This window comes from Artibeus jamaicensis, unplaced genomic scaffold (assembly GCF_021234435.1).
Source record: "Artibeus jamaicensis isolate MK-2021 breed Jamaican fruit bat unplaced genomic scaffold, CSHL_Jam_final contig_60, whole genome shotgun sequence".
In the NCBI taxonomy this organism is placed as follows: Eukaryota; Metazoa; Chordata; class Mammalia; order Chiroptera; family Phyllostomidae; genus Artibeus; species Artibeus jamaicensis.
In genome coordinates, this window is record NW_026521900.1 from 11,524,355 (window position 1) to 11,550,266 (window position 25,912).

Consider the following 25,912-nt stretch of genomic DNA (forward strand, 5'->3'; position numbering starts at 1 on the left):
CCAGAATGAAACAAAACAATCCAGCAAACAAACCTCAAACCAGCAAAAATTCCCTCCCAACCACAACCACATATGAACAACAAATAAGCAACATTAATTAAGGTATAAAGAGAATAAGAATATTATGAGAAAGGAAAAATGAACATGAGATGACTAATGGAGAGAAAATGATATTGAGAGGGTAGTGGGAAGAAAAATAGTAAGAATAAGGAATAGAAACCAGGTGAATAAGGGAGAAAATAAAATTTACAATATAAATAAAAAGGAAGGGAATAAGGCAAAATGGAATAAGAAAAGGGAAGAGTACAATATGAGGTTTGAAATAAAATTTTTAAAGTGAAAGAATAGAAACAGATTTGAAGAAAAATAACCACTGCAGCAATATCCAAAACGAATGAGCAAAGGTTAATAAAGGTGGAAAGAGAATAAGAATATTATAATAAAAAAGAAAGAAAAATTATTTTGAGAGAATTGGGAGGAGAAATGTTGAACATCTAGGAATAAAATTAAAGAAATACCACATCAACCACAATATCGATGGCAAATGAGCAAAGATTGATCAAGGTTCAAAGAACATAAGGATATTATAAAAAAGGAAAAAATGTGAAATTACTAATGGAAAAAATGGTTTTGAGAGGATGGAGGGAAGAGAAATAGTAACAGTGAGGACTAGAAACAAGGCATAGAAAGGGGAAAATGAAATTTAAAACAAAAATAAGAAAGAGGAGAAATGAGGCAAAATGGAATAAGAGAAGGGAAGAGTAAAATGAGATTTGAAATAAAAAGTAAAATAAAAATGGTGAAATAATAGGAAGAAAATGTTAAAAATCTATGTAGGAGAGGGACTTCTGGCCAAGATGGAGGCATAGGTAGACACACAGTACTTCATTACACAACCAAAAGAAGGACAACAATAATTTAAAAAGAAAAAAAAACAACCAAAACTGACAGAAAATTGAACAGTATGGAAGTCCATCAACCAAGGAGTTAAAGAAGACATGTACATCCAGACCAGTAGGAAGGGCAGAGGTGGGCTTCTGGGGTGGAGAGGGTTTGCATCAAAGCAACGGTTGGTGGACCCAGTGAGGTGGTGGATTGTTGAACAGGCACAGTGCACAAGGTGGCTGGCAGACTGGGCAGTCCCATATTTGTGCACAGATAAACCAGGTGAAACTTGGGAGTGGGAAAGACTGCACAACCCAGGGTCCCAGCATGGGGAAATAAAGTCTCAAACCACTGACTGAAAACATTTGTGGGGGTTGAGGTGGCAGCAGCAGAAGAAACTTCCAGCCTCGTAGGAGAATTCGTTGGAGAGGCCTACAGGGTCCTAGAACATACACAAGCCAACCCACATGGGAATCAGCACTAGAAGGGCCCAGTTTGCTTGTGAGAAGCAGGAGAAGTGACTGAAATCTGGCAGAGAGTGGAGCAAGCGCCACTGTTCTTCTTGGACCCCTACCCCACAAACAGCATCACAACCCAGCGACGTGGGTTACCCTGCCCTGGTGAATACCTAAAGCTCTGCCCCTCACTACATAACATGTGCATCAAGACAAAAAAAATGGCCCAAACGAAAGAATAGGTCAAAGTTCCAGAAAAATTACAACTAAGCAACAAGGAGATAGCCAACCTATCAAACACACAGTTCAAAACACTGGTGATCAGGATGCTCACAGAATAGGCTGAATTTCGTCACAAATTAGATGAAAAAATGAAGGCTACACTAAGTGAAATAAAGGAAAATGCACTGGGAACCAATAGTGATGGAAAGGAAATTGGGACTGAAATCAACAGTGTGGACCAGAAGGAAGAAAGAAACATCCAACCAGAAAAGAATGAAGAAAGAAGAATTCAGAAAAATGAGGAGAGGCTTATGAACCTCCAGGACATCTTTAAACATTCCAACATTCAAATTATAGGGGAACCAGCAGGGGAAGAGGAAGAGCAACAAGTAGAAAACTTATTTGAATAAATAATAAAGAAGAACTTCCTCAACCCGGCAAAGGAAAAAGACTTCCAGGAAGTCCAGGAAGCTCAGAGAGTCCCAAAGAAGGTGGACCCAAGAAGGAAAACACCAAGGCACATCATAATTACATTACCCAAGATAAAAATGAATTCTAGAAGCAGCAAGAGATAAGGGGACAGTCGCCTACAAAGGAGTTCCCATCAGACTGTCAGCGGATTTCTCAGAAGAGACCTTACAGGCAAGAAGGGGCTGGAAAGGTATTCCAAGTCATGAAAGGCAAGGACCTCCATCCAAGATTACTCTATCCAGCAAAGCTTCCATTTAGAATGGAAGGGCAGATAAAGTGCTTCCCAGATAAGGTCAAGTTAAAGGAGTTCATCATCACCAAGCCCTTATTAATTATAAGAAATGTTAAAGGGGCTTATCTAAGAAAAAGAAGATTAAAAAAAAAGAATGAACAGTGAAAGGACAGCAAGCTCACAGTTATTAACAACCACACCTAAAACAAAAATAAAAGCAAACTAAGCCAACAACTAGAACAGGAACAAAACTGCAGAAATAGAGACCACATGGAGGGTTAACAACAGGGAATGGGAGGAGGAGAAGGGGAGAAAAGGTACAGAGAATAAGTAGCATAGGTGGTAGGGAGAAAATAGACAGGGGGAGGGTAAGAACCTATATGTATGACCTATGGACATGAACTAAATAAAGGCAGGGAATGTGGGTGGTAGGGGTTATACAGGGTGGAGGGGAGTGAGGGGGGGAAAATGGGACAACTGTAATATCATAATCAATAAAATTTATTTTAAAAAATCTGTGCAGGAGAAATAATAATGCAAATAATGATAAAGAATGAGTTAGAATTCATTTCAGCAGAGTTGAGTATATGCCTACTTGTTTCTCTTTCTGGATCTGATGGTGTCCCAGTCTAGCTTTAGGCAGCCTGTTTGAAGCTACAAATGAGCCAGTCTGTGGCGGTCTTCTTCAGGCTTGGCTGGTCCTCACTGTTCTGCTGTGCTGGCTTTTATCAGCACAAGGCCACAGAGTAGTTCATCTAATGTCTGACAATACTGCAAGTAACACATCTACTGGCCTTTGGAGGGGGCTTCTGGTACAATTGGGAAAGTATAATCCCTGGGCCTCCCCTCATAAACACTGTTCAGTCTTCAGGGAAGATGGTGGATGTGTTTCTCTGCCCCTGTGGCACATGTCTGGGTCTGTCCCAGATTATTTCCAATAATGTACAGTTTCTGATGAACTAGCTGTTCATTTCATGTGAAGTACCAATCTGTGTAAAAGGGGCAGCTCTTTCCTGCTTGGCACTAATGGCAGCTCTGTGTGAGAGCTGAGTCTGTGTGGGACCCTGAATACCCCTTGCTGCATCAGTTTCTAATCCCTCTGCTCTTCTGGTTTTGGTGAAATAGAGCAAGAGGAATATATAGCTTGTCACATCTGATAAAAGTTCAGAAAGGGTTCTTTTGGAGATTCTCTTTCTTTCCCCTGCACATGTGCCTGGTAGTGGGTTCTTGAGCCTGGCTTAAGTGTTCTGCAGAATTTGCAGTTGTGCAGGTGGGGGTTGGGCACCGCTCTCTCTTCCCAGAGGTTTGTATTCTGTGGTCAAGGGCACCTGCTTGGCTGTAGAGAATCTCAGGTGCTCAGCTCTTGCCTGTCTAGGTCCCAGACCACTGCTCTCACAGGAGATTCAGACCCAAACTCTCCATTCTGCACAACCCCACAGTCCATTTGCCTTGCAGCATTCTTATCTTCCTGCCCAGCTGGATTCAGTGAAAACAAACTGTGGTTTCAGTCTGGTTTCTTTGCTGGCAGTGCAGCTGTACATATATGCAGGGTCCCTGCCCAGCCACACTTCACCTCCCCTTTTAAAAAGTCTCTATGTTGCATCCACACCACAGTGCCACGTCACTAACCAGTGCATGGAGTCCTTCATGCACTCCATCTCCCCAAAAAGCAAAAAGTCTCTCTCAGTCGGGGTTGGCCACAGCCTGCCAGTGCCTCTGACAGTTTTAGGAGACAGAATTTTTCTCAAACTCTACTGGTTGGCGCTGCACCTATGGATGTGCTGCTCGCTGTGTGTGTGTAGCCTGAGTCTCCCAGACTCCATATATTCTCCCAAGTCTCCTTAGATTAGGGTTGGGGTTCCCTGTGCAGGACCTGGACCCCCTGTTTTGGGAGGGGAGGGAGCAACTAAGCCGTGTTTTCTGTCTGGTCTCTCTTCTGCTACAGGTGCCTCACACAGGGTATTTTCCCCTTCAATTTATAAAATCTCTTAGTAGATGGTGCAAAGCATCCTCTGTACTCCTTAACTTTAAAAAATCATATCAGTTGAGGTTATGTTGATTGTTCAGATCAATTGTTGGAAGATCAGCTGAAAATCCATGCTGGAGAGCTAGTAAGTGGGCTCAGCTTCCACCTAGTTAGCTACCATCTTTGGGTTTCACAATTTGTAGGTCTTAATCCCTTCACATTCCCCCGCACACTTAACTCACAAAATGGAGAAATCTTTAAATACTTAGGGCTTTGGGTGGAGTACTGAGAAAAGTACTACTTCAGCAGAGGACAATATTAACACGTTGCTCTGATCTACAGGGGAAAAAATTAACCATAAACTTACCTGTCAATGAAGAAAATCCTCCCCATCAACATAGAAAAAAAAAAAGAAAGTGTTTCATTATTGAGTAAGCATTAAACCCGACTGTGATGCATTACAGGCAATCTGCTAATGAGATTGCAAAAAATAGAAATAAATACTAAATGAATAATAAGTTGTCCCTATGTAAGATGACTTAAAACACTTTATTATATATTCTTCCATAGTTCATCCTAAATTCACCTGGTAATTGGAGTAGACAACCTTTTAGTTAATTGCCTTTATGTGAAGGAAAAAACTTCTCATATCTTTAGGACAAGCAAGTGCTTACAGTTTAGAGCAAGGTACCTAGCTAATCTCCTAGGATGACATCTTCCTTGATATTTACATTTCAAAGAGATGGCTCCTAGTCCCTTAAGAAAAAACAATCTGGATTTTAAGGCTGGCAAGGAGACTCATTTAGTATTTGAAAATATTTATATACATACTAAAGGTACAGGAGAAGGATTCATAAATACTAGGTTTCTCAAGAAATTACTCTAAGAAAAGGGAAGAAGAAAATGTCTCCGTTTTTTGTAACCCAGAAAGTTCAATTTCATTTTTATTTATCTTTTCAGAGTCTACCTTACAAAGACTAGAAGCAAGTCTCAAAAGGATCAAACTCTTTCCAAGTAACTTAACTGCATCCCAGAAACAGCTAATAACTATTAAAAGAAATACAAAAAAATTCAGTGTCAAACAACATAAAATGTAGTGTTTGGCATTCAATAAAAAAATTCCAGGTATGCAAAGAAGCAGGAAAATATGACTCATAACAAGGAAAAATATAATCAATAGTAAAAGACCCAGAATGGAACAGATGAATGGAGTTAGTGTACAAGGCCATTAAAACAGTTGTTAGAAAATAGTCTATTCTACATATGTAGAGAAAAGCATGAGTATGTTATGGAGAGAAATTGAAGATGTAAATCAAGATTCACATTGAATTTGTAGAGATGAAAATGTATGTCTGTGATATACAATATGCTGGGTAAGATCGAGAAGAGATTAGTCACTTCAATAAAAAAGATTAGTGAATTTGAGAACATAACAATGAAAACTATTATAAAAATGCAAAGGAAAAGTCTGAAAATAAATGAACAGGACAATAGCGAGTTGTGGGATGATTGCAAGTAGCCTAATATATGTATGATTCTTAGGATAGGAGAGAGCAAAGAAAAATTATTGGGACAAATAATAATTTCCCAGATATGATAAATATATAAATTCACAAATCTAAAAAAATCCCAATGGACTCAAAGCACCAGAATCACAAAGAAAACTACAAGGCATGTCACAATCAAATTGCTCAGATAGCAGTGACAAAGAAAAAAAACTAAAAAGGGACCAGAAAAACGCACTTTATATACATAGGAATAAATGTGAAAATGATACATATTCTTACTAGAGGCCATCTAAGTCAGAAAACAGTGAAACAGCATCTATAAAGGACTGAAAATAAGACTGTCAATCTATGATTTATATGCAGCAAAAATATTTTCAAAAAGAAGGAAAAGTGCAGTCTTTTGCAGATATGCACAGCTGAAATAATGTATCACCAGTGGATCAGTACTACAAGAAATACTAAGGGAAGTATTTCAGGCATCAAGAAAATACCACGTGGAAACACAAATCTACATAAAAAATGAAGAAATTGAAAAATGAAAAAGAAAAAGGAAAAGGAAACTATGTGGGTGACTACAGTTTCTTTTCTTATTTTAAAATTCTCTTGGATAGATAATTGAGAGTTTAAAGGAAAAAGAATAACAGCCTTGGCTGGTATGGCTCAGTGGATTGAGAGCTGGCCTGTGAACCAAAGGGTCACCAGTTTGATTCCCAGTCAGGGCACATGCTTGGGTTGTGGGCCAGGTCCCCAGTAAGGGGCACATGAGACAACTGCACATTGATTTTCCTCTCCCTCTCTTTATCTCTCCCTTCTCCTCTCTCTAAAAACAAGTAAGTACAATCCTTTTAAAAAGCAAAAAGAATAACAAAAAGATATAACAATTTATTAGAGTTTTTAACATATGTAGAAACAAAATGTATGAAAAAAATTACACAAAGGCAAGGAGAGGAAACATGGAAGAACACTGTTGTAAGGTTTTAATAGTATATGTGAACTGTTACAATATTTCCTCAAGTTTGGTTGTGATAAGTTAGAGATGTGTATTGTAAATCCTAAAACAATAACTAAGGTAATGCAACCCAAGTTATATCTAATAAACCAGAAAGGATATAACATGGTGCTCCATTAGTAGCACATACACTAAAACTGGAATGATACAGAGAAGATTAGTATGGCCCCTGTACAAGGATGACACACAAATTCATGAAGCGTTCCATATTTTTACTTTTCACAACAGCATGGAAGGAACTGGAGAGCATTATGGTAAATGAAATAAGCCAGGCAGTGCAAGACAAATACCATATGATCTTACCTATAAGTGGAACCTAATCAACAAAACAAACAAGCAAGCAAACAAAAAAACCCCAGAGACATGAAAATAAAGAACAAATTGATAGTAACCAGAGGGGAGGAAGTAGAGGATAACAGGGGAAGAAGGGGAAGGATCATCAAGGAACATGTATAAAGGACCCATAAAGAAAGACAATGGGAGGGGGAAGGATTGAATGTGGGAGGTGAGGGTGAGCATGAAAGAGTAATGGGGGAAGATGAGGACAACTGTAATTGAACAACTATAAAAAAGGATATAACATGGAATTCCCCCCACAAACCCCATTAATACAAAAAGAAGGCTGAGCATACTTTCATAAAAGTTCTAGAAGAGAACATAGGCAGGAAAATCTCAGATATTCCACACAGTAATATTTTCACCAATATGTACCCTAGAGCAAGGGACATAAAAGAAAGAATAAACAAATGAGACTTCATCAAAATAAAAAGCTTCTGTACGGCTAAAGAAACTAGCAGTAAAATGAAAAGGGAACCAACCATATGGGAAAACATTGTTGACAAAGATACATCAGACAAGGGTTTGATCTCCAAAGAACTCACACAACTCCACTCCAGGAGGGCAACGGACTTGATCAGACACTTCTCCAAGGAGGACATACAGAGGGCCCAGAGACATGTGAAAAGATGCTCAGCATCACTAGCAACCAGAGAGATGCAAATTAAAACCACAATGAGATACCACTTCACACTGGTCAGAATGGCCATTATAAACAAAGCAACAAACAAGTATTGGAGAGGGTGTGGAGAAAAGGGAACCCTAGTGTACTGTTGGTGGGAATGCAGACTGGTGCAGCCACTGTGAAAAACAGTATGGAATTTCCTCAGAAAACTAAAAATGAAACTGCCATTTGTCCCAGCAATTCCACTGCTAGGATATATCCTAAGAACCCTGAGACACCAATCCAAAAGAACCTATGCACCCAATGTTCATAGCAGCACAATTTACAATATCCAAGTGCTAGAAGCAACTTAAGTGCCCATCAGTAAATGAGTGGATCAAAAAACTGTGGTACATTTACACAATGGAATTCTACACAGCAGAGAGAAAGAAGGAGCTCCTACCCTTTGTGACAGCATGGATGGAACTGGAGAGCATTATGCTAAGTGACATAAGTCTGGTGGTGAGGGAAAAATACTATATAATCTTATCTTTAACTGGAACATACTGAACAAAAGAAAAAAAACAAAATATAACCAGAGACATTGAAATTAAGAACAATTGAACAATAGCCAGGAGGGAGGGGGAAGGGGCAATGGGGGAAAGGATTTTCAGGAACCACTATAAAGAACACATGGACAAAACCAAGGGGGAGGGTAGAAACAAGGGATGGAGGTGGGTTTGGCTGGGGTGGGAGGAATTGAACTGGTTTGGATTGAACTGAAGATACAAATTTGAGGGTTGACAGAAGATGCTGTTTAAAGTCATGAGATCAGATGAGATGACCAAAGGAGAAGGTAGAGACAAGAGAAGAGAGGAAAACAAGACTGAGACCCAGAGTTCTGCCATAAGAAACCAGGAAGCCAAGAAGGAACTAAAAAGAAAGCTAAGAAAAGTAGCTATGACATAGGGCAAAATCCAGAGCAGTGTGGTATCCTTGAACCAAGTGAAGAAATTGTTTAAGAATGAGGGAGTGATCCACTGAGTTTAATGTTACCGAAGTGTTAAGAAAAATAAGGACAATATTAGATTGGCAATGTGGAAATCACTTGTGACTTTGACAAGTTCAGTTTGGAGAGAACCATGGAAGATGGAAGCTTGATAAGAATGTGTTTCGGAAAAAATGGAAGATGAATAACTTCCAGTTTACCCAATGGAGTGAATGCACTCATGCCTATTCTTCCCACTAAGTACATTATGTATAAAACAAATATGAGAAGATTTTGAAAGATGAAGAAAGGAAAACAGACTAGGGACCTTGGAACCTGAGGAATGCATGACACAGTACTTGTATGATGTCAGTGGAGGCCTACTGGGGAGCCTGAATTTTGACCACCTCCCAGTAGTATTGAGATGCCTCTCTTAACCTACCCTCCAGTGTGAAAATAAGGCAGGAAACATGGTCTTTCACTTCCAACTGGCAGTAACAAGGTGGCACCCCCTTCCTGACATGGTATCAGACACCGGTTAAGAGAAGATTTAAATAAGATACAAAGTCTCATCACATAACATCCAAAATGTTTAGGATATAAATGAAAATCACTTGTTATAACAAGAAACAGAAAAATCTCAACTTAATTAAGAAAAAATCAATCAATAGAAACCAAGACCCATATGACACAGATATTAGAATTATATAACAAGGATTTTAAAGCATTCAACATAAAAGTGCTTCAAAGAGCAATTCTGAACAGGTTTCAAATGAATGAAAAAAATAATCTCAGCAAAAAAATATTGATAGATAATATAAGGGAGAACCAAATGAAAAATTTAAAACTGAAAAATACAATGACTAAAAATTTCCAGAACATTGTTCTAGCCAAAATAGAGGCATAGGTAGAAATACTTCTCTTCCTTGTACAACCAAAAGGATAACAACCAATTTAAAAATAATATTACAACCAGAAGTGACAGACAATCAAACTGCATGAAACTCCAACAACCAAGGAGTTAAAGAAATATTCAACCATTCTGGTAGGAGGGGCGGAGATGGGTGGAGCCCTGGGGCAAGGCAGTGGACTGCATGGGTGAGGGGGTGCTGGCTGAATAGGAAACTAAAGTCTCAAAACCTTTAGCTGTAAAATACTGTGGGGGTTGCGATGGCGGGAGAAATGCTCAGTCTAACAGGAGAGTTCATTGGAAAGTGTGGCTAGAGCAGAGTGAGCATTGTTTCCTCTCTGACCCCTCCCCACAGACAACACCACAATGCATCAAAGAGGGTTGCCCTGCCCTGGTGAATACCTAAGGCTCCCCTCCTTAAAACATAACAGGTGCACTGAGATAAAGAAATATAGCCTATATGGAAGAACAGATTAAAACTCCAGAAAAAGAGCTAAGTGACTCGAAGATAGACAACCTGTCTGATGCAGAGTTCAAAACACTGGTAATCAGGATGCTTACAGAATTGATTGACTCCATCGCAAAATGAAGGAAGAAATGAAGGCTACCCAGAGTAAAATAAAGCAGAATATAGGGGGGACCAACAGTGAAAGGAAGGAAACTGGGACTCAAATCAACAATTTTGGAACAAAAGGAAGAAACAACCATCTAACCAGAACAGAATGAAGAAACAAGAATTCAAAAAAAAATGAGGAGAGACTTAGGAACCTATGGGACAATGTTAAACATTCCAACATCTGAATTATGGGGATGCCAGAAGGAGAAGAACAACAGCAAGAAATTGAAAACTTATTTGAACAAAAATAAAGGAAAACTTTTCCAATCTGGCAAAGGAAATAGATGTCTAGAAAGGCCAGGAAGCCCAGAGAGTTCCAAAGAAATTGAACCCAAAGAGGAACACACCAAGACATACCGTCAATAAGTTATCAAAGATTAAAGATAAGGAGAGAATCTTAAAAGCAGCAAGATAAAAGGAGAGTGTTACCTACATAGGAGTGCCCATAAGACTATCAGCTGATTGCTCAAAAGAAACCTTATAGACAAAAAGGGCCAGGAAAGACGTATTTGAAGTCATGAAAGGCAAGGACCTACATCCAGGATCGCTCTCTTCATCAAAGCTATCATTTAGAATGGAAGGGAAGATAAAGTGCTTCCCAGATAAAGTCAAGTTAAAGGAGTTCATCATTACCAAGCCCTAATTATATGAAATGTTAAAGGGACTTATCTAGGAAATAGAAGATCAATGCCTCTGAACAGTAAAATGACAACAAACATAACTATCAACAAATGAACCTAAAAAACAAAAACTAAGGAAACAACTAGAGCAGGAACAGAATCAGAGAAATGGAGATCACATGGAGGATTATCAATAGGGAGGGGGAGAATGGGGGGAAAAGGTACAGGAAATAAGAAGCATAATTGGTAGGCATAAAATAGACAGGGGAGGTTAAGAATAGTGTAGCAAACAGGGAAGCCCTCTGTACATAAGGTTGTACAAACTTGTATGTACAACCCATGGACATGAACTAAGGGGGATGAATGCTGGAGGGTTGGGGATTGCAGTGTGGAAGAGGGATAAACGGGAGACAAAATTGGGACAACTGTAATAGCACAATCAATAAAATATACTTTAAAAATTTCCAAGATTTGAGAAGAGACATAAACCTACAGATTCAATAGCTGAGTAAATCACAAACAATAAACCCAATGAAATCCACACTGAGATACAACATAATAAACTTTTTGAAAACTAAATACAAAGAAAAATATTGAAAACATCAAGTGAGAAATGACATCTTACTGAGAGGGTGGGGGAACTATTTGAATGAAGGAAGGCATGTTTCTAATCTGAAACCATGGAGGCCAGAACGAAGTGGCACAGCATTTTTCAAGTGCTAAAAGAATAGAATTCACATATAAAGAGCACTTGAACAGTAAAAGAAAACAAACAATTCAATTAAAAAGTGAATGAAAGACATAAAGAAGCATTTCACTGAAGAGAATGTATGTATAGAAGGTAAATAAACACATAAAAAGATGCTCAACATCTCTAACCTTTAGGTAATGCAAATTAAGGCTATGATGATATATCACTACATGCCTACTAGAACTGCTAAACTAAAAATGAACGTGACAATACTAAATGCTGGCAAGGATGTGGAAAAACTGGATGTTTTCTACCATTCTGGTGGGAATGTAAAATGGTGAGACACTCTGGAAAACAGTTTAGCAGCTTCTTAATAAACTACAGATACATTTACCATATGACTAAGAATGAGTTCAAGGTTCTGTATGAAAAGTAACAGATGGGACCTATGACCAACTTGTGTCACTGCAACTGCTGTCTGGTGTTGGCCATCAGTGAGGAGGGATTTCTGTAGAGCCTGGGGCCAGTGAGCTGAGAGGAATGGTCTTCCCGGAAATTCAGCTATCAGATGATTGACATGAAGCACTTCATCCTTGCCACAGCCAGAAAGAAGAGCATCCTGCTACAGTACCAGGAGGACAGAAAAATGCTGAGCCTCAGGTCCCAGGACACCAAGCCCATTGAGGGATTCTGCATGGACTTGACAGAAGACAATGTCTAGCTGGACTTCAGGGTGTCTCCTGGAGACTGAAATATCATACATCTGTGGGATGTACATATACCTACAGGAAGCCAAGGACAGTTTCCAGGGCATGTGCTTGCTGCTGTGGGAAGAATGAAAGAAAGACTTCCGTGTGAACATGTTCTTTAAGGCCCCATGTGGGGGCCACCTAAGGGCCAGCAAAACTCAGTGGTATAGATGCCATGCTGTCACATGGACGGTGGCATCTGACTCCTGCTGCCCAAACAAGAGAAGACCTACCATTAGCTGCTGATACTGCAGAACCTGCCAACCACCCTGCTGTGTGCCTCAACCCCTGCCCTGTAAGATGTGGCCATGGACTGTCATTTCCCTGGCTTCTCAACCCCTGCTTTCACCTCAGCACTGTGGAATGCCATGACCTGGACAAGAAGATCAGCACCTGAATGACCTAATGGAAACCCACTTGTAGCCTCATGGATGCTGCCACTACTCCCATGCATTGCCCCCCCCCCCACAATTTTTGTATAAAACACACTAAGGAGGGGAAGGCAAAGAAGAGATTGATGTATGCAATAACTTAAATGGATCTCCAGGACATTATAGTGAGTGTACAAAGCAATCTCAAAAGGTCACATATTACATGTTACATCCCTAACATTTTCAAAATGAGAAAATTATAGAGATGGAGAACAGATTAGTGGTTGCCAGGAGTTAGGGATGATGGAAGGAAGAGAAGGGTGTGACTACACAAATCTACACATGTGATAAAATGGCATTAAACTAGTCACACACTCTACCAATGCCAATGTCCTGGATTAAATATTATACTATAGTTTGTAAGATGTAACTATGGGTGGTGGGTATTTGAGTGGAGTTTACAAAGGACCTCTCTGCAGTATTTTCACAACTTCCTACGAATCTATAATTATTTCAAAACGAGTGTTTTTTTTTAAGAGAATGGGAACAGATAGACATTGAGTATAGACAATTCCAGTGAGAATTTTGCTGTAAAGAGAAAAAACATGGGGTGGGTAGTGAGCAAGGAAAGGTGGCTCAAAAGACTTTTAAAATTGTTTAGTGGGAACAATAGTAGCATAGTTGAAGGTGACAGGAAAGAACCCCTGGAGAGTAAAAAATAATTTATAGTTAATAAGTAAGAGGGGAGAGAGTTGTGAGAGAGGATGGGATCTAGTAAACAAGTGTATGTGAGCGGTGGCCTTAGTTAGAAGCAGGGATAGTTTGTCCATACTCATAGCAGAAAAGGTTACATATTTACATAGATTTAGGTATGTGAGTAGATGCAGTGGTAAAAATTTGTGGGCTTTTTTCCTGATTGCCTCTTTTCTAAGTGAAATCAGAAGCAAGGTCATGAGCTGAGAGAGGCTTCAAGGCAGAGAAGGTATGAAATAGTTGTCTAGGAAACCAGAAGAGTAAATGGGCTAGGATAATATTATGTTATTTCCTGGCAACATGAAGTGCCACTTCAGGTTTGTGGTCTTAAAAATTTAAAGCAGAGTGCCATTTTGTGCTTTTCTGCAGCCAGGTTCAGCTTTGCAGACATTGGAGGGGGTAGGAGTTATTGGTAATGACAAGATAAAGGCAAGTAACTGCAATTAGGTGGAGGACAAAACTGGAAGAGAGGATTTCAAAGGCCTGAGAAGCTAGGGTGTTGGAAGGATCAGGTATTGAGGTCCTGAAATCACAAAGAATTAAGACAAGAATAATCAGAGAGAGTGACAGTGAGAAAGCTAAACTCCTTGAGAAACTGGAGGGGCACCTGAGGGCCTATAGATAACTACCCAAAAGTAGGCTACAAATACATGATGTTTATCCAGAAAGTATCCAGTCATGCAATATGAAAAATAGAGACATTATTGAAGAAGATACAAGAAACATTGTACATAGGACAATGATACCTCAGTCCCCTTCAAAGTAGGCACTTTGGGACCTCACACAGTTCTCCCAATCTCTATCAGCTGCGCCATTGTATTTTCCTGAATCTCATTGATGGTCTGAAGTTTCTTCCCTTTCAAACGTGATTTTAGTTTTGGGGAAAGCCAGAAGTTGCAGGGCACCAGATCTGGGCTGTAGAGGGGCTGACTCACCTGGGTGATTTTATGTTTTGCAAAAAAAAAAAAATATATATATATATATATATATATATATATATATATATATATATATCTGCAGGAGATGTGATACATGAGCGGACGTGTCATCATGATAAAACTGCCAACCACCAGTTGCCCATAGCTGTGTCCTTCTGAATAATCTGAGTAGTTTTTGTAGAGGAATGTTCAAGCTTCACTCAAAACTTGATGCAGTTCATTGCTCTACTCATTCAGTCATTTTGAATGTGGCTGCCACACATTACACATGCTCACTCAGTGGTGTCTACCACCCCCACTGACTAGAACAATGAAGTCATCATTGTTCATGCATATTCCAATCTAATCTCCTTGGCTGCCAGTTTACATTGATATTGTGCAAACCATTCTCTTTATATTAACAGTGGCTAGATTTTTTCTGGACAGACCTTGAGTGTGTATTTTACTTATAATCATGTATGCTATATGTAATTAATTATATATACTATATCCTGTGACAGGTAATTCAAAGATCAGGATTTTTAGTGAGGAGAAAGGGAGGATGATTTGGAAGTGGCAGTGGAAGAAAAAATAACCACTTCTTAAGAAGGCTGTAAGGCCCTTGGGTAGATCCAGCTTTCAGTCAGATCAAGAAAATAAAGGAAACATTCAGCAAGCAAAGAAAAGATATAGGGGATTTTCCTGGAGATTTTGAGTTCTAGATAGGATGACTATATAAATTTATTATCTAATCTGGGACACTTTCAAGAATGACAAATGTTAAACTGGGCAGGACAATAGCATACCATGCATGAATCAGAACTGTCTAGGGCAAACCAGGACTATGGTTCCAGAGGACACAGTAGAAGGATTTCAGATTCTGAAGAGGTTTAAGAGGTGGAGATAGGTTAGGTAAATACACAAAATTGTATGGGACTAGAACATGAGATGTGTGGGCAGTTACCAAGGAGTTCCAGGGATCTCGTGATGACTAACACAAACAAAGTTGAAGGGCATAATGAGCATAGTTCTGGAGAATTTAGGTAGATAGTAGCAGCAAGTCTGTGCATGTTAAGAGGAAGAAATGGGTACATGTTCAGGGTCTGTCCTTCACTTTGACCGAGGGGAATGCAGAGTCCTAGAGAAGGGAATTCTATTCGAGCCAACAGGACAACAACTCCATCCTATGCCCCACTGAGGAAGATATTAATACTTCTGAAACTCTTCATGCGTCCATTACTAATTGTTTTGGGAACTGGCACCGGATCGACTGCAGATAAGCAAATTAATCAACCTAAGGTCTGAGAAGCTGAGGATGGCAGAGACAAGGGAAACTGGTGTTTCCAACAAAAAACTATAGGAAAACACACTGACATTGACAAAAGAGGGAAATACCAAGCTGAATAGGAAAAATATATAGTCCATCACTTAGATCCAAAAACCTAAATGCACAAGAACAAAATGGGTAAGATGGTGCTTAACTACTCAATGGATCCTTTTCCTCTTTTCTTTTTGATATCCATTCCCCTGGTGAGTTATCTAGTCTCATTATATTAATTACCATTAATATACTGATGACTTCTAAACTTATCATTCTTGACCTAATATCTCCCCTAAATTCCAGATCATTTACCTAACTTCCTTCTTGACATCTCAACTTTGATGTCTAATAGATGTCTCAGACTTAATATGTTCAACGCTGAACCCTGATTTTTCCTAAAAAATTTGCTCCACCCCCAGCACACCCCATTTTAGTTGGTGGAAAATTATTCTTCCAGTTACTCAAGCCAAAATAGCGTGGCCATAACTTTAACTCTAATTTTATCTCTGATTCTCTTGGGTTTGTCTCTTTTTCTCACACCCCACATCCAATTTATTAGCAAATCCTTTGGCTTTATCTTCAAAACATACTCAGAATTGTACCACTTTTTACCTTCTCCTCTACCATCCCATTGTTCCTGAGCACCATGATCTCTCACCTAGATTACTATAATGTTCTCCTAACTAGTCTACCTGGTTCTATGCTTGTCACCCTATATTCTATTCATAACACAGAAATCAAAATCATGCTACTCCTGTGTTCAAAACACAATGGTTTCCCCATCTTACTAAAAAAAATCTATATATTTTATGATGGCTTGCAAGAATGGCCTTATGATCTGTTCTCTGAGTAATTCTCCTCCAGGCACACTAACTTTTTGTTGCTGTTTTAGACCTTTCATGCTCTTCCCAGCTAGGGGCTTTAGCACTTGCTGCCCTCTCTGCCTAAAAGCTCTCCTTTCCTTACATCCCTGCTCCCTGCCTGATATTCCCTTGACAAGCTCCCCACTTCATTATGTCTGTATCTAATGTCTTCTCCTTCCCTTCTACCACTTCCTCTAAAACACCACTTCCTTTGCCATCTATTTCCTTAACTTGATTTATTTTTTATAAGTACTTTTTAAGGCTATATATTTTACTTGTCTTATTTATTATCACTCCCTTGAACTAGAATGTAAGTTTATGAAGGTTTGAACCTTGTCTCATTCATCACTGGCCCTAAAAAAGTGCCTGGCACATAGTATGTACTCACATTTTTGATTGAATGGAGACAAAAGTATAAATAATTAAGTAGGTGGAAATTAATTTTAAATGTGATAATATACAGGGTGGGACAAAAGTACGTTTATAGTTGTTTATATGGAAAAAATTAATAATCAATAATACAAAAATAAATTGTTTCACTTACTGTAAATCTACTTTTGTCCCACCCTGAATATTATTATTTTAATTAAAATGCTGATTTTAGATATATTATTAGATACATTATGTTTTTTTCTATTGCAAATTAGATCCTTCTTTTAAATTATATTTTAACTGCTAATTGCTACTGTATAGGAACCCTATTGTCATTTATATCAAACTCTTATATCTAGCATATCTAGCAACATTGTTGAATTCTCTTATCTGAATAGTTCCTTTATAGATTCTCATAGATATTTTTACATAGACAGCCATATTTTCTGTGAATTATAATTTTATCTTTTATTTCTATTTTTATTCATGTTTTCATTTTATTATCTCAGTACATTGTTAGAAGATCCAATATGTTGGATAATAATAGCACTAGGTTTGATGTAGACACTATTTTCCACCTCTGTACCTGTTGTGTTTTTATTGTTTGTTTTTTTAGTTGTGAATGGGTGTTATGTTTATCAGTCGCTTTTTCTACAACTAAGATAATCATGTTTTTTCTCCTTTTTGTCTATTATTGTGGTGAATTAAATTAACAGATCTCCTAAGTAAACCATTCTTGAAGTAATGAGATAAAAACCTCCTTGTAAATATATTTTTAAAACATACACTAGGGAATAAATCTGTTTGTATCTTAGCTCACAATTTTTATTTCTGCTTACAATCAAGATTGGCCTATATATTTTTTTAACACACTGTCTTCTAAGGTATGGGCATCGAGATTATTCTAATGTCAAAAAATGAGTTAAATTTTTCACCAGGAAAATTGAGATTATATGATTTTATCTATTATCTATCTATCTATCATCTATCTATCTATCATCTATCTATCTATCTATCTATCTATCTATCTATCTATCTATCTATCTATCTATTTTTACCTGTTCAAGTACAATTTTCTGCATTTTCCCCCATCCCAGCCCACCCTGCTAGCCCTCTCCACCTCCCTCCCATTTCCACCCCCATCCCCCTTATTGTCCATGTGTCCTTCATAATTGTTCCTGCAAACACTTCACCTTTTTCCCCTGAAATTCCCTCCCCTCTCCCTTCTGGTCACTGTCAGCCTGTTCTCAATTTCAGTGTCGTTGATTAGGTTCCTGTTAAAGGTGAGATCATATGAGACTTCTGGCCAAGATGGAGGCATAGGTAGAAATACTGTACCTGCTCACACAACCAAATTTAAGGACAACAAAGATTTAGAAACAAAAACACAACAAAAACATACAGAAAATTGAACTGTACTGAAGTCTGACAAAAACGAACCATTCATCCAGACCATTAAGAGGGGCGGAGTTGGCGGCCTGTGGAGAGGGGTCCCAACAGAAAAAGGTGGTGGCTGGCAGAACCGGGTGTGGGGACAAATCTAACAAACCTAGTGAGGTGTGCAAGGCGGCTGGCTGACCAGGGATGCACATTTGCGCACAAATAAACCAGGCAGGTTTATTTATTTTTTTATTCTTTCATCATCAGCACCGTGAGAAACTTTATTGTTGAATCAGATGATCATTTTTCAATACCTGAAGAATATTTCTTCCACTTTTTGTGCTAATTAACAATCAAGAGGAACCCAAAGAGGTAAACCAGGCAGGTTTAAAAACAGTCAGTGAGAGACTGCGCAACTCAGGGCCCCAGTGATAGAAAATAAAGCCTAAAAGCACCAATTGGAAAACCTTTTAGGGGTTGAGGTGCCAGGAGAGGTGCTCAGCCTCACAGGAGAGTTCGTTGGGGACACCCACAGGGTCCTAGAAAGTACACAAGTCCACCCACCTGGGAACCAGCACCAGAAGGGCTCAATTTGCTTGTGGGAAGTGGCAGAGGGGACTGAAATCTGAGAGAGAGCAGAACACTATTGCTCCCTCTCTGACCCTGCCCCCACATACAGCATCACAATCCAGCAACTGGGTTGACCTGCCCTAGTGAATACCTAAGTCATTGCCCTTCATACGTAATAGGTGCAAACAGACTGAAACATTATGGCTCAAGCAGAAGAACAACTAAAAGCCCCAGAGCCAATACTTGTAAGGGACAAAGAGATAGCCAACCTATCAGATGCACAGTTCAAAACACTGGTGATCAGGATGCTCACAGAGCTGGTTGATTTTGGTCACAAATTAAATGAAAAAAAATGAAGGCCTCACTAAGTGAAATGAAGCAAAATGCACAGGGAACCAATAGGGATGGAAACAAAACTGGGACTAAAGTCAATGGAGTGGACCAGAAGGAAGGAAGAAACATCCAACCAGAAAAGAATGAAGAAAGAAGAATTCAGAAAAATGAGGAGAGGCTTACGAACCTCTAGGACATCTTTAAATGTTCCAACATTCAAATTATAGGGGTACCAGAAGGGGAAGAGGAAGAGCAACAAATGGAAAACTTATTTGAATAAATAATAAAGGAGAACTTCCTCAATCTGGCAAAGGAAATAGACTTCCAGGAAGTCCAGGAAGCTCAGAGAGTCCCAAAGAAGGTGGACCCAAGAAGGAACACACCATGGCACATCATAATTACATTACCCAAGATAAAAATGAATTCTAGAAGCAGCAAGAGATAAGGGGACAGTCACCTACAAAGGAGTTCCCATCAGACTGTCAGCTGATTTCTCAGCTGACACCTTACAGGCAAGAAGGGGCTGGAAAGAAGTATTCCAAGTCATGAAATCCAAAAACCTCCATCCAAGATTACTCTATCCAGCAGAGCTCTCGTTTAGAATGGAAGGGCAGATAAAGCACTTCTCAGATAAGGTCAACTTCAAAGAGTTCATCATCACCAAGCCCTTATTATATGAAATGTTAAAGGGGCTTATCTAAGAAAAAGAAGATTAAAAAAAAAAAGAATGAACAGTGAAAGGACAGCAAACTCACAGTTATTAACAACCACACCTAAAACAAAAGCAAACTAAGCAGACAGCTAGATCCGGAGCGGAGCCACAGAAATGGAGATCACATGGAAAGTTAGCATCAGGGGAGTGGGATGAGGAGAGTGGGGGAGAAGGTACAGAGAACAAGTAGCATAGATGGTAGTAGAAAATAGGGGGAGGGCAAGAATAGTATGGGAAATGTAGAAACTAAAGAACTTGTAACACATGGACGTGAACTAAAGGTGGGGAATGTGGGTGGGAGAGGGTGTTCAGGGTGGAGAGGAATGAAGGGGGGGAAATGGGACAACTCTAATGGCATAATCAATAAAATATATTTTAAAAAGAAACAAAAATATAAAGGTGAGATTATATGGTATTTGTCTTTCACTGTTGATTTTTGAAGGTTGGCTTAAAGAAAAAACTATGGTAAAGTCATTTTAGTCTCATGCCTTTCTTTAAAGGAATTTTTAAAAAATATTTTTTTATTTATCTTTAGGGGGGAAGGGAAGGAGAGAGGGAGAGAAACATCAATGTATGGTTGCTTCTCGTGAGTCCCCTGCTGGGAACTGGCCTGCAACTCAGGCATGTGCCCTGACTGGGAATCGAACCACGATCATGTGGTTCGCAGGCCTGCACTCAATCCACTGAGCTACACCAGCCAGGGTGGATTTTTAAAAAATTATTGATTTAACTTATTTAATGGTTACTGGTCTATTTACTTATTCAAAGTTCTTTATAATTTTTGGATACAAGTTTTTTGTTAAGTATGGATTTGCAAATATTTATGCCAATCTGAGGTTTTTCTTTTCATTCTCTTAATAGCGTTTTACTAAGAACAGATTTAAACTTAATGAACTCCACAGGCCTGTGAAGCAAAGGGTCACTGGTTCGATTCCCAGTCAGGGCACATGCCTGGGTTGCAGGCCAGGTCCCCAGTGGGGGACACATGAGAGACAACCACACATTGATGTTTCTCTCCCACTCTCCTTTCCTTCCCCTCTCTCTAAAAATAAATAAATAAAATCTTAAAAAAAAACTCAATGAAGTCCAATTTACCAAATTTTTATATATTTATTCTAGGTTCTACCATAATAACAAAAACACTATTTCCCCTTTAAGGACCACCTACTCTGTAGGTATTGTATCAGGTCTGTTTGATATGCAGTTTAATTTAACCCCTAAAGCAGGCACGCAATATAGGTTTCAATTTTTTCTTTGCACTCTTAAGGAAAAGAAGACCTAAGGAGGGTAAGTAAGTTTTCAAGGTTACTTGGCTGTTAAGTGTCAGCATTCACACCCAGGACTTTATGATTCCATAGCCTACTCACTACCCCATAGTGCCACCATAGCAAGAACAGAAGTGGGGGGACACCTAGAATTTTTAGTATTGGAATAAAGTTCCTACTTGACCCTCACTAAGACAACTTTAAAAAAATATTTGCTGAAGTGGAAGTGGTGGTTAAGACATTATCTTGCCTCTAAGACTTTTTTGAAAAGTGTGGTAAAGGAGGTGGAAAAGAAGATGAGATATCAAAGGAAGTGCTACTACTTCCCAAATATGTTATTAAACACAGAATAATAGTGGAAAAAGCTTTTGATAAGGTACAACACCTATTTATGATAAAAACACTCAGCAAAGTGGGAATAGAGGGAACATTCCTCAATATAATAAAGGCCATATATGAGAGACCTAAAGCCAACATCATACTCAATGGACAAGAACTAAAATCTTTCCACTAAGATCAGGAACAAGACAAGGATGTCCACTTTCACCACTTCTATTCGATATAGTATTGGAAGTTTTAGCCACAGTGATCAGCAAGAAAAGGAAATAAGAGGCATCCAAATAGGAAAGGAGGAAACAAAACTGTCACTGTTTGCAGATGACATGATAGTGTACATGGAAAATCCTATAGACTCTATCCCAAAACTGCTCAAACTAATTAATGAATTTGGCAAAACAGTGGGTTACAAAGTCAATATCCAGAAATCAAAGGCATTTTTGTATGCCAACAATGAATCAGCAGAAGCAGAAATCAAGGAAAACATCCCATTCAAAATAGCAAAAACAAAAATAAAATATCTGGGAATAAACCTAACTAAGGAGGTAAAAGACCTGTATGCGGAAAACTACACAGCCCTGAAGAAAGAAATCAAGGAAGACACAAACAAACAAAAACATATACTGTGTTCATGGATTGGAAGAATTAACATCATCAAAATGTCCATAATACCCAAAGCAATTTACAGATTCAATGCAATACCTGTTAAAGTACCAATGGCATATTTCACAGACATAGAACAAACACTTCAAAAATTTATAAAGAACCATAAATGACCCCGAATAGCAGCTGCAATTTTGAGAAAGAAGAACAAAGTAGGAGGGATCACAATACCTGACATCAAACTGTATTACAAGGCCATTGTAATCAAAACGGCCTGGTACTGGCATAAAAACAGGCACATAGACCAATGGAACAGAACAGAGAGCCCAGAAATAAACCCAACTCTCTACAGTCAATTAATATTCGACAAAGGGGGCAATAACATAAAATGGAATAAAGATAGCCTCTTCAACAAATGGTGTTGGGAGAACTGGACAGCTACGTGCAAAAAATGAAACTTGAGCACCAAATTACATCATACACCAAAATAAATTCAAGGTGGATAAAAGACTTAAATATAAGCTGTGACACCATTAAAGTCCTAGAGCAGAACATTGGCAGGAAAATCTCAGATATTTCACGCAGCAACATTTTTACTGATATGTCCCCTAGAGCAACGAATATAAAGGAAAGAATAAATAAATGGGATCTCATCAAAATAAAAAACTTCTGCATGGCTAAAGAAAACAGTATTAAAATATAAAGACAACCAACTGTATGGGAAAACATATTTACCAATGATACCTCAGACAAAGGTTTAATCTCCAAAATATACAAAGAACTCACATGACTGCACTCTAAGAAGACAACTAGCCCAATTAAAAAATGGGAAAAGGACTTGAACAGACACTTCTCCAAGGAGGACATACATAGGACCCAAAGACACATGAAAAGATGTTGAATATCGCTAGCCATCAGAGAGATGCAAATTAAAACCACAATGAGATACCACTTTACACCAGTCAGAATGGCTATCATAAACAAAGCAACAAAGAACGAACAAGTGTTGGAGAGGTTGTGGGGAAAAGGGGACCCTGGTTCACTGTTGGTGGGATTGCAGACTGGTACAACCATTATGGAAAACAGTATGAAATTTTCTCAGAAAAATAAAAATCGACCTGCTTTTTGACCCAGCAATTCCGCTGCTGGGATTATATCTTAAGAAGCCTAAAACACCAATCCCAAAGAACCTATGCACCACAATGTTCATAGCAGCACAATTTACAATAGCCAAGAGCTGGAAGCAACCTAGGTGCCCGTCAGTAAATGAACGGATCAAGAAATTGTGGTACATATACACAATGGAATTCTATGCAGCAGAGAGAAAGAAGGAACTACTACCCTCTGCAACAACGTGGATGGAACTGGAAAGCATTATGCTGAGTGAAATAAGCCAGGGGTTGAAAGACAAATACCATATGATCTCACCTTTAATAGGAAGCTAAACAACAAAACAGACAAGCAAGCAAAATAAAAATAAAGACACTGAAATAGAGAACAGGGGGACAGCGACCAGAGGGGAGAGGGGAGGGAATTTAAGGGGAGAAAATGGGAGGAATTTAGAGGAACAAGTATAAAGGACACAGGAACAATAACTAAGGGGGGTGGAAATGGGAGGGAGGTGGGGTGCATGGGGGAGGGGTGGGCTGGGATGGGAGAAATAAACAGAAAACTGTACTTGAAAAATAACTAAATAAAAATTAAAAAAATAAAGAAAACATAGAATAATAAAAGGAGACAAATGAAAGATATGCTACATAAACTTAGTGTGGTAATCTCAGTATGTGTACAGTGGTTTTACAAGTTATTTTTTTGTGGAACATGCTTTTATTGTTATATGTATATGAGAAAGTTGTGCCTAACTCAAACAAAAAAATATTTTCTACTCTGCTTTCTTCTGGAAGTATTATAGCTTCAGATTTTTCATGTAGGTATATAATCGTGTTGAGTTAATTTTTTAAAATGGGAAGAGGCATGCATGAAAGTTTACTTTTTGCACATGGATATCTAATTATTTGAACACCTTTTGTTGAAAATACTATTCTTTCTCTAATGAATCGCCTGTGTTTCTTTATCAAAAATCAACTCTGTGTGACTATTTTTGTACTCTATTCTGTTCCATTGATCTGTTTACCTATATACATGCCAATACCACACTGCTTGGATACTGCATCTTTTTAATGAGTTTCCAAGTCAGTTGTTGCAAGTATTCCAACTTTACTCTCCTTTTTCAAATTGCATTTGATTATGTGTAATAAATCATCACATTGTATGTCAAAGTTACACATTGTTATATGTCAATTTTATCTAATAAAACTGGAAAAAACCTTAAGTGGGCATCCACAAATTCAGTAAACAAAAGAATAGTACTTTACTGCAATATTTTCAAAAGTAAAAATTAATGTAAAAACCCATATTGAACAAAATATAAAATTTTAAATAAAGACAGGATCTGACCTTGCAATCAATCAATTAATTGGATACCCCTTAAAAACATTGTATTTGACTATTCTAGGTTCTTGGAATTAACATGAATTTTAGAATGTGTTTGCCAGTTTCTTTAAAAGTTCTCCTAGCATTTTGATTAAAAATGCATTGTTTCTTTACATCAATTTGGGGACAACTGACATCCTAACAATATTAAATCTTCATATGCACAATCATGATAAACCTCTCAATACTTGTCTTTTGTAATTTTTTTGGCAATGTTTTCTACTTTTCAATGCACAGATCTAGATCTCGCACATATTTTGTTAGATTTTTATCTCTAAGTATTTATGGTATAGAGTTGTTAAAAATTCAGTTTCCAATAGCTTGCAGTTAATATATAGAAATGCAATTGATTTTTGTATATTGACCATGTATCCTATAACATTGCTAAATTCATTTATTAATCCTAGTAACTTATTTTGTGAATTCCTTAGCATTCATGACATGGACTACTATGTCACCTGAGTATAAAAAGCATTTTACCTTTTCCATTCTACTCTGTATACTTTTCATTTCTTTGTCTTGCCTTACTATATTGACTGGGACCTTCAGGAGAATAGTGAGTATTAGTGGAGAGCAGATATTTTACCCTTGTTCCTGATCTTGGGCTCAAAGTGTTCAATCTTTCACCATAAGTATGATGTTACATATAGGGGTTTTTTGGTGGATGTTCTTCAGTAACAGATTGAGGAGATTTTAATCTTTCTTAATTTGTTGTGTATCTTTATAAAGGGTTATTAAATTTTCTAAAATAGTTTTTTCTGAATTTATTGAAGTGATCTTATGGTTTGCTATTTTTTCATTTTTAATATTTTAAATTACATAGATTTTTTTCAAGTTTTATAGCATTGTGGTCAGAGAAAATGCTCGATATGATTTCAACCTTCTGAAATTTATTGAGACTTGTTTTGCATCCTAACGTAGTCTATCCTAGAAAACGTTCCATGTGCACTTAAAAGTATGTATATTCTGTTACTTTGGGATAAAATGCTCTGAAGATATCAATTAAGTTCATTTGATCTAGTGTATTACTTAAGACCTCTGTCTCCTCGTTGGTTTTCTGTCTGAAAGATCTATCCATTGAAGTCAATGGGGTGATAGAATCCTCCATTATGAATGTATTTCTGCCGATCTCTCCATTTATGTCCATCAAGGTTACTTCACATGTTTAGGTGCTCCTACATTGAGTGTGTAATTGTTATCTAAGGTCATATCGTCTTGTTGGATTGTCCCCTTTACCATTATGTAGTGTCCTTCTTTGTCTTACTATAGGTTTTGTTTTAAAGTCTGTTTTGTTGGATATAAGTACTGCTACCCCAGCTTTTTTTTCCTTTTTCATTTGCATGAAATATCTTTTTCCACCC

The 25,912-nt window shown here is 38.1% G+C and overlaps 1 non-coding gene across 1 annotated transcript; it reads left to right on the top strand.

The window, feature by feature from the left end:
* The first annotated feature begins 6,856 nt into the window (after positions 1–6,856).
* LOC119060403 (U6 spliceosomal RNA) lies at positions 6,857–6,962 on the top strand. The gene has a single exon (XR_005084583.2). It is a non-coding gene; the product is annotated as a U6 spliceosomal RNA (small nuclear RNA).
* The last annotated feature ends 18,950 nt before the right edge of the window (positions 6,963–25,912 follow it).